This window comes from Podarcis vaucheri (genome assembly GCF_965113315.1).
Source record: "Podarcis vaucheri genome assembly, chromosome: 5".
Lineage (NCBI taxonomy): Eukaryota > Metazoa > Chordata > Lepidosauria > Squamata > Lacertidae > Podarcis > Podarcis vaucheri.
Genome location: NC_138763.1, coordinates 67,342,865 through 67,352,066, shown reverse-complemented (window position 1 = coordinate 67,352,066; position 9,202 = coordinate 67,342,865).

Sequence of the window (9,202 nt, the reverse complement as noted above, 5' to 3'; positions counted from 1 at the left end):
CTCCCATTGCTTGGTCCCAGCTCCTGCCAACCTAGCAGTTCGAAAGCATGTCAAAGTGCAAGTAGATAAATAGGTACCGCTCCGGCGGGAAGGTAAACGGCGTTTCCGTGAGCTGCTCTGGTTTGCCAGAAGTGGCTTAGTCATGCTGGCCAGATGACCCGGAAGCTGTACACTGGCTCCCTTGGCCAATAAAGCGAGATGAGCGCCGCAACCCCAGATTTGGCCATGACTGGACCTAATGGTCAGGGGTCCCTTTACCTTTACCTTTATTTATTTTTGTACCCATTCCATGGCTGGAGAACTGCAATGCAAAATTTGGAGAAGCATGAGTTTTGAATGAGGACTGCATGTTTCAGTTCGCCTATTGTTTCAGAAAGCACAAATGCTAACTGAATTGAATTTCTCCCCTATCCCTACTATGGGGCCAAACAGAAGTTCCCTGCCATTCCTTTCTAGAAATGGCCCTGCAGATGGGGGTCTCTAACTCCCAAACTACAGGCTCTAAGACTGGATGTGTTGGGTCAAGCAGGAAAAAAAGAAATGGGGGGAGGAGGAGAAAATGACTCAAATATTTCAGGAGCCAGACCAAGCTCTCCTGCTCACAAAGGAGACATGAAGCTGATGTAGATTATACCCTTTCCTTCCTAAAAGGTGCACAGACCTTGCATTTCCGTCTGGTGGCGAACTTTTGATAGAATGGAATTTCCCCAGCAGCTGTGACTATTCAAACCTTTCTTCTTCTCTTCCTCTTTTTTATTTTTATTTTAAGAAAAGCACCTCAGGAATGAGTCATTCCCTCCCAAGAGAAATGTGTAGGTCTGGCCTATATATTAAATGAGGGCTGTAACAGTGGTTTCAACCTTTTCTCCATAATTCAAGAGGCAAAAGTCATTCCAATCCCCCGCCCAAAAAAAGAAAGAAACACCAAAAGGGGGAAGGAAGAGAAATTAAAACATTTGGTGCTCGCTTCGGCAGCACGTATACTAAAATTGGAAAAAGAGAAATTAAAACATTTGCACAAATAATATCAATGCATGTGTTTATTAGGAGAAAGTTACACCCAAACACCGATGAATTGTCATGAGGATTTTAAAAAGAAATTAATCACAAATTGCTACAAAAATGTGTAGAGCCAAATTTGACATTGGCAAGAGGAGAAACAGAGAACAAACATTGACAGGTCCTTCCATGGCTTTTGAGAGTATTCTCATTGAAACCAGCCGGGCTTACGTCTAAGCAGACCCCATGAGCTCAGGGAGTCTGTGATAGGCATGGTGAAAGTTGAAGAAGGGCAGTCTGTTATTCCATATGCCTTAAATCTGAACTCTTTTTCCATACTGGCTTCACTGACTGCCAGTCTGTGGTCTCTGAGAGTACAGTGGTACCTTGGGTTACAGACGCTTTAGGTTACAGTCGCTTCAGGTTACAGAGTCCGCTAACCCAGAAATAGTACTTCGGGTTATGAATTTTGCTTCATGATGAGAACAGAAATCGTGTGGCGGCAGCGAGAAGCCCCATTAGCTAAAGTGGTACCTCGGGTTCAGAAGTTTCAGGTTAAGAACGGACCCAAGGTACCACTGTACTCCTGTCCTCCAAGTTAATGCAGTCCTCAGCAGGAAAAGAGGTTTCCTGAGTTGTTATGTGATATTTGTATGATGGGGAGAAAGTTACACATCCTTAACATAATCGCTCAACTGAATGGTTTTCCCTTTGTGGAAGTATCCACCAGATGGCAGCATTCTAATAATAAATAAATTCAGGAAGTTGGTGTCTTTTTTTTCCAGTAGAGAAAAAAAGAGTTCCAATTTTTTAACTTTTTTAACTTTTTTAAAAAATGAGATTGAGCCCCAAAATCCTTCCAGCACCCAATTCTTGTCTGCCAGTTACAGAACTATTGGTGTTGAAAGTCCTCTATGCTGACTGCCTTAAGATCTTCCAGAGCGTGGAGCCAAACAACCACTATTTCGAAGAATGAGTCAGTCTGCAAGGCCTGCCATGGTGCTGGCAGCCGTTTCCCCCCCAGGAGGGAAATGAATGAATTGGATTGCTAAAAACAAACAAACCGCCAAACTCATTTCTGGAAATTACTGCCTTTCACACAGCCTGCCACAATTATTTTAGCATTATTAAAAGATATATAGCTATAAAATGATCTGTGCAAGTTATGTTGCTCAAGTTTCAGTTACACATGAAACCTTAAACTCAGGGCTGCAGCTTTAACTAACTTATCAGTTAGGCTAATCTCTCTGAAATCTACTGGTGGACCATAAAAGTGCCCCAATTAATTGTCAAGCAGTTTTAAAAGAACTGCTTTTAATACAAATATTTATAAAAGCTGCAGGTGGCAAGCATTATTATTTTTAAAGGCTCCCCCAATCTCTCCCACACAGGTGAGAATGCCTCTTTTAAGATTGCTACTTATATATAAATAAAAAACAAAGGATCTACTCAGAAGTAAGTCTTTGAGTTCAATGGCACTTGCTTTTGGGTTAATGTGTGTTAGACTATAAGCTATGCCCATGTGATTACTTGACTTTTTCAATCCCAACCATGCCTACTCAGAATTAAAACGAACTTACTCCTAAGTAAGTGGCCATAGCATTGCAGCCGGCAGATTTTTAAACGCAAGAACAGCTCTACTTAAACTCTGCTGCTGCACACCTGTAGATTATAGTAAACTCCAAGATCATATTATCAAGAATGGAGGGAGCATATATTTTAAAATATGACAGGTTGATCCAAAATTGAAATTAGAACTTTTGTAGAAGCAGCAATGCAGACCTTTCTCTTCTTTGTTATTATTGGAAGTCATTAAAAAAATATAGCATTATGGCTATCGAGTCAGCATCAGGTTAACACAAACCAATTCATCCATGCTATTTAGAAGTTTGGGACACGGGTGGCTCTGTGGTCTAAACCACTGAGCCTCTTGGGCTTGCGGATCAGGAGGTTGGTGGTTCAAATCCCCACGACGGGGTGAGCTCCCGTTGCTCAGTCCCAGCTCCTGCCAACCTAGCAGTTCGAAAGTACGCCAAAAAGTGCAAGTAGATAAATAGGTACTGCTCTAGCGGGAGGGTAAACAGCGTTTCCGTGCGCTGCTCTGGTTTCGCCAGAAACGGCTTAGTCATGCTGGCCACATGACCTGGAAAAACTGTCTGCAGACAAAGGCCAGCTCCCTCAGCCTGAAAGCGAGATGAGCGCCGCAGCCCCAGAGTTGCCTGCAACTGGACTTAACTGTCACGGTCCTTTACCTTTACCTTTTTATTTAGAAGTTTGTTTGTCATTGCATTGTCCCAAAGAATCTGTTTTCCAAAGCAGGAGGGTGAAAGCTTCGCCGGCAGCCATGGGACTGAGTGGTGGTTACGAGTAGCCACAAACGGAAATCATTTGGTGCCAGAGGTTCTCCATAAACTGGAATAAACTGTTCCTCATCAACCACAGATTGCATGAAGCGGATAAGCATGGTTTGCTAGCCTCAATTTTAATTGCTGGTAGGAGAGCAGTGAGCAAGCACAACATCTCAGATGCACTTGGGGAAGTGGCTTTGGGGTTCATAAATAATACTTTTAATTGCCACCAATGTATTTATGTTTTAGCCCAAAGGTCTGGCTTTCTTCCACACTTGCATGCTACTCCTATGAGCTACGTGACTCAAAACATGCGACAGAAATGGCCTCTTCATTATACTTGTTCGGATTGTATAGTCAGCCCTCTACTCCACTTGAGTCTGTTTACCTTGAGACATTTCAAATTTCACCTGCCTGTTGAAGCACAGGGCTGCTTTTCTCCTCCTCCTCCTCCTCCTCCTCCTCCTCCTCCTCCTCCTCCTTCTTCCAAGCTTGAAAAAAGAGGAACTACACAAATTTAGTTAGTTATTTTGTATAAAAGTACAGTGGCACCTCTGGTAACAAACAAACTTAATTCGTTCCAGAGGTCTGTTCTTAACCTGAAAATGTTCTTAACCTGAAGCACCACTTTAGCTAATGGGGCCTCCAGCTGCCACCATGCCGCCACCACCCAATTTCTGTCCTCATCCTGGGGCAAAGTTCTTAACCCGAGGTACTACTTCTGGGTTAGCAGAGTCTGTAACCCGAAGTGTTTATATTCCGAGCTACCACTGGATTGGGACAGTGTACAACAGTAAAACATAAAACACAAACTATACAGTAATCATTAAAGTGCCTGCAATTTAAACAGCTGCAGACATCAGTCCACATGAAAAGGGCTTCAACAGATGCTTGTAAGTCAAGGCCAGCCCAAGTAGTTCAGTCGGTAGAGCACGAGACTCGTCATCTCAGAGTTGTGGGTTTGAGCCCCATGTTGGGCAGAATATTCCCACTGCCTTGCAGAGAGCTAGACTAGATGATCCTGGCGGTCCCTTCCAACTCTACAATTCTATGATTCTAAGACATGCGACAAACAACATAATGCACCATTCCCGGTCAGGGAAAAAGCGATGAGTGAAGGTCTTGCTGCCTGAGGCATTTGCCTCAACCTTGCCTCATGGGTGGGCTGGCCTGACTGAAAGTCAAATGTGAGCATACCTGCTGAATCTCTACTGGAACAATATTTCACAGAATGGAACCGCTGGCATAAAATGCCCAACTTCTAGTGGAGGCCAGTGGGGCCCCCTCTTGTAACATGGGGGACAACTAACAACTGCTCAGGCAGTTCTTAAGGTATCATGAAAACCAAGTTATTCAGGGCTTTGTATATCAGTATGAGAATCTTGATCCTGGCCTGGTGGCATATGGGCAGCCAATGTAGATATTTTAGCAGAGAGGTCCACCATCTCTCCCTACCCCCCCATGGTCTAGGCACTGCATTCTGCACCAGCTGGAGCTTCTGGCCCAGGTCCAAGTGTAGTCCCACATAAAGAACATTACAGTCCATTCTCAATGTTACCAGTGCATGGAGTACAGTGGTCAAGTGATCCCAGTCCCAATAGGGACATGGTCGGCATAAAAAACAAAGCTGGTGATAGGCATCCCTAACCACCAAGGTCATGTGGACCTCTAATAACAAAGACTATCCCACAGTTTCCCCAAGCTGTATAACTCTTCTTTTAGAGGGAGTGAAACCCCTTGAATAACAGGCTACCGGCCTATATTCTGGACACTGGATCCACATACTCACAGTCGCCTTCTTCCTAGGTAATTAGTGTAATCCAGGAACACCTGAAGTTGCTCCATCACCGCCCTCCTCAAAACCTTTCCTACTTGAAGAAATCCTGAAGAAAAGATGAATACATCTCTGAAGCCAGCAGAGTGCAATTAATTGGGGAACATTTGATTCCCCTTAGGAATGAGGAAGAAATGGATTCATTTCACTTTCCAAGGTGAACCTCCCTAATTTGCAATCACACCAACCTAAGACTGATGTTCTCGAAGGAAGGGACTCACAAGTATGTTCCTTCCCCCCATGCCAGATGTTTGATAAGTTTTAGGACTGCAGCCTTAGGAAACCCTTTCTACATGTGTCCATTTGCTAGAGAATGTCTTTGCATATGTATTGCGAAGGATACTGGCTATACCCACCAGCCTAGTTTAAGTATGATGCTGAGCAGGTAAACAGTTTGTAACTGTGCAGGGATCCACACCACCTGGATCACGTCTAGTTGTCACATCCGAGGTATCTGTTGAAATATCAATGGTACACTGTAGCACATTTTTATTTGTTAATGGCCATTGCGCTTAAATTGTCTGTTCTCTGGACTGCTTTGAGCACAACGTAGTTGTAGAAAATGCAGTATGTGAATTGTGAAAATGCAGTATATGATTATGCAGTCTACCTCCAGGCCACAGAACAACAACAACTCTGGGTTGCCCCATCCCAGATCGGCGACATAAACAATCTGGCTCTTCAGAGAGGAACTCCTGATTAGCAATGGCTGAGGCATTCAGTTTTTGTGACTTCATATGTGAATTTCCACTTCTCAGACTAACATCCTGATAAGAACTTAGCTATCCAACAGATCTTGCACTTTTTTGAATGTCGCAGTGTAGTTCTCAGCAGTTTAAACATGTAAAATGTGGATGGAGATACATATTTTGAGAGAAAACACACATATAAATATATATTCAGATATGTATACAGTGGTACCTCGGGTTAAGAACTTAATTTGTTCCGAAGGTCCGTTCTTAACGTGAAACTGTTCTTAACCTGAGGTACCACTTTAGCTAATGGGGCCTCCCGTTGCCACTGTGCCATCACGATTTCTGTTCTCATCCTGAAGCAAAGTTCTTAACCCGAGGTACTATTTCTGGGTAAGTGGAGTCTGTAACCTGAAGTGTCTGTAACCTGAAGCGTCTGTAACCCAAGGTACCACTGTATGTAGTTTGAGAGGATCCCCCTCCCCCCAAAAAAAGAAACCCTGCATATTAGTGCAGAAATGGGACAGGCTGGACTTATGACGAAAAGCTTGTTTAAGTGACTCAAACCAAAACCAGACTCCTCCATCCCTTCTTTTCATACAATTCCAAGAAGCAGAGTGTTACTTGGAACACACTTTAAAAACTGCTGTTCTAGACTCTCTCTTACATATTTATTTATTTTTAAGCATTAGCTTTATCTTCAGCTGACCACACCCACAGAACAGCTTACACAAGATGAATGACAAATTAAACAGTCCCTCCAGCCGATTTACTGTCCTAATTGCAAGATGGGCCCGGGTGTGTGTAGAAACAAAGCAAGCAAACTCTGGCGCCAGTTCTTAAAGCTACAGTTGTACTGGAAACAATTCAGGGAGAGGACGGTGCAAGGGGAGCTGGTGTCCGAGCAGTTGACTGATACATGTTTGCATGTGGTGCTCAGAGAAAAATCCTTTCGATTAATCCTTCACATTTCTATAGCGCATCCAAATGTGTACAATCCTCTGCATGTCTTCTTAGAAGTAAGTCTCACTGAATTCAATGGGGCTTACTCCCAGGTAAGCAGCTATAGAATTGCAGCCAGAATAGGTGATGGTCCCTTAAGGAAGCTTAAAGGCAGGCCCAGCTCCAAATTTTGGTGCTTTTTCCCACTCCCCATCACTTACAGGTTCACAAGCTGTGTCAAGGTAGAAGGTAAAGGACCCTTGGAAGGTTAAGTCCAGTCAAAGACGACTATGGAGTTGCAGCGCTCATCTTGCTTTCAGGCTGAGGGAGCCGGTGTTTGTCCACAGACAGCTTTCCGAGTCATGTGGCCAACATGACTAAACTGCTTCTGGTGCAACAGAACACCGTGATGGAAACCAGAGTGCATGGAAATGTCGTGCCTGTCAGTCTGTAGCAGAGCTGCTGAGCAGAACTCAATATCTGTCTCCACCAGTGGCACCATTACAGCAAGACTCTCTGGTGCCCATTTGTCAGGGTGGGCCGGCTTGATTCCAGGCAGTGCTTGGGAGGACAGAGCATGGGGGCAAGAGCTCTCTTCTGCACCACTATCAGGCCTCTTGTCCAGTGCCTCCCTTGGGTCTAGTGCCACTGAGTGGTGTGCGGCCAACAGAATTAAAATGGTCTCACCATCAAGTTAAGGCATGCCATGTAGACCTGGAACTGCAACTCATCCGTCCCCTCAGTCTGTGACACGACTCTGCTGAGACACATCAGCTGTAGTGGTGCTGGCAGTGGCTGTATTCCAGTATTTGCCTGAATGGGCCTTGAGCTGGTGCCTGGCCTCTTTAAGGGTGAGCAAGGCTTTTTCCTTCTTCTTCATTTCTTAATGAGCATCCTGGATGGTGTTCTAGTTTTACATCATAAACACAACACCGTTTCCCACACTTTAATTGGCAGAGATCCAACAGATTGTCTCCACAGAAAAAGGTGAAAAAAGGTAAAGGACCCCTGACAGTTAAGTCCAGTCGCGAACGACTCTGGGGTTGCAGCTCTCATCTCGCTTTCAGGCCAAGGGAGCCGACATTTGTCCGCAGACAGTTTTTCTGGGTCATGTGGCCAGCATGACTAAGCCACTTCTGCTGAACCAGGGCGGCGCACGAAAACACCATTTATCTTCCCGTCGGAGTGGTACCTATTTATCTACTTGCACTTGGATGTGCTTTAGAACTGCTAGGTTGGCCAAAGGGCAGGTCGCTAGATAAAATTATAAGAATGCAGTAATAGTAATGATAACAAATGCATTCCATCTCTGTCTTGAATATGTTAACAGTGCCTATGCAATAAATTGTTCCAATCAATTTTCTGATGCAAACTTCTATTAAAAAGGGTTGCAGCTTCATACTACTGTTTTACTGGACCCAGCACCCATTGTCCTTTGCTGGTAAATTTGCTGCCTTTTTCTACATCAGTCTCAAGACAGAACTGTTGGGGGGTGGAATAATAACTGTTTTGCACTGCATGTATTCTTTTAATTGAAACAGAGGTGGAACATTTGGTCAGAGGTCAAGAAACAGCCTGGTTGTGGACACAGCTTTGGAATGCCATGGACCTATTGTAAATTCACAAAAGGAAATGGCATGACCGTGTACAGTAAGCACAGGACAAAGAGATATTCTAGGAAAACACATCCTCAAAGTTAAAAATATTCTATCTCATTTGGGATATGTATGATAGTTTTATAAAGCATCAAGGGATTAGTGATTTTTTTTAAACACACACACACACACGGTGCACCAAGAAATTTGGGGCCCAATGTTTTCTGGTCTTGAAAATACTATTGCAAAGGGGAGGGACAGCAATGGAGGTGGAGTGGACCTAATGATGCTATTGTAAATACGTATGTGATGGTTGTAATAATTATGATAGCCTACCGTGTTTGATGGGATGTTAAAGGTGTTGCAGCTTGGCATGAACCCATGTGTACAGTGGAAAAGCTACAGTGGTGCCCCACAAGACGAATGCCTCGCAAGACAAAAAACTCGCTAGACGAAAGGGTTTTTCGGTTTTGCATTGCTTCGCTAGACGAATTTCCCTATGGGCTTACTTTGCAAGACGAAAACGTCTTGCGCTTTTTTCTTAAAACCGCTTGAAGAGGCGCAGTTGTGATGGACCGTGCTTCGCAAGACGAAAAACATCGCAAGACTAAAAGGCTCGCAGAACAAATTATTTTCGTCTTGCGAGGCACCACTGTATATGGAAACCTTGAGCACTTATTAAAGAAGAAAATGAATAATAGTTTCCCGCTTTAATGTCATTTTGGGGAAATGAAAGGAAGCCAGGAAGAGGGATTCAACAACTATTGTATACTTTACTGGTTTTCTCTAATC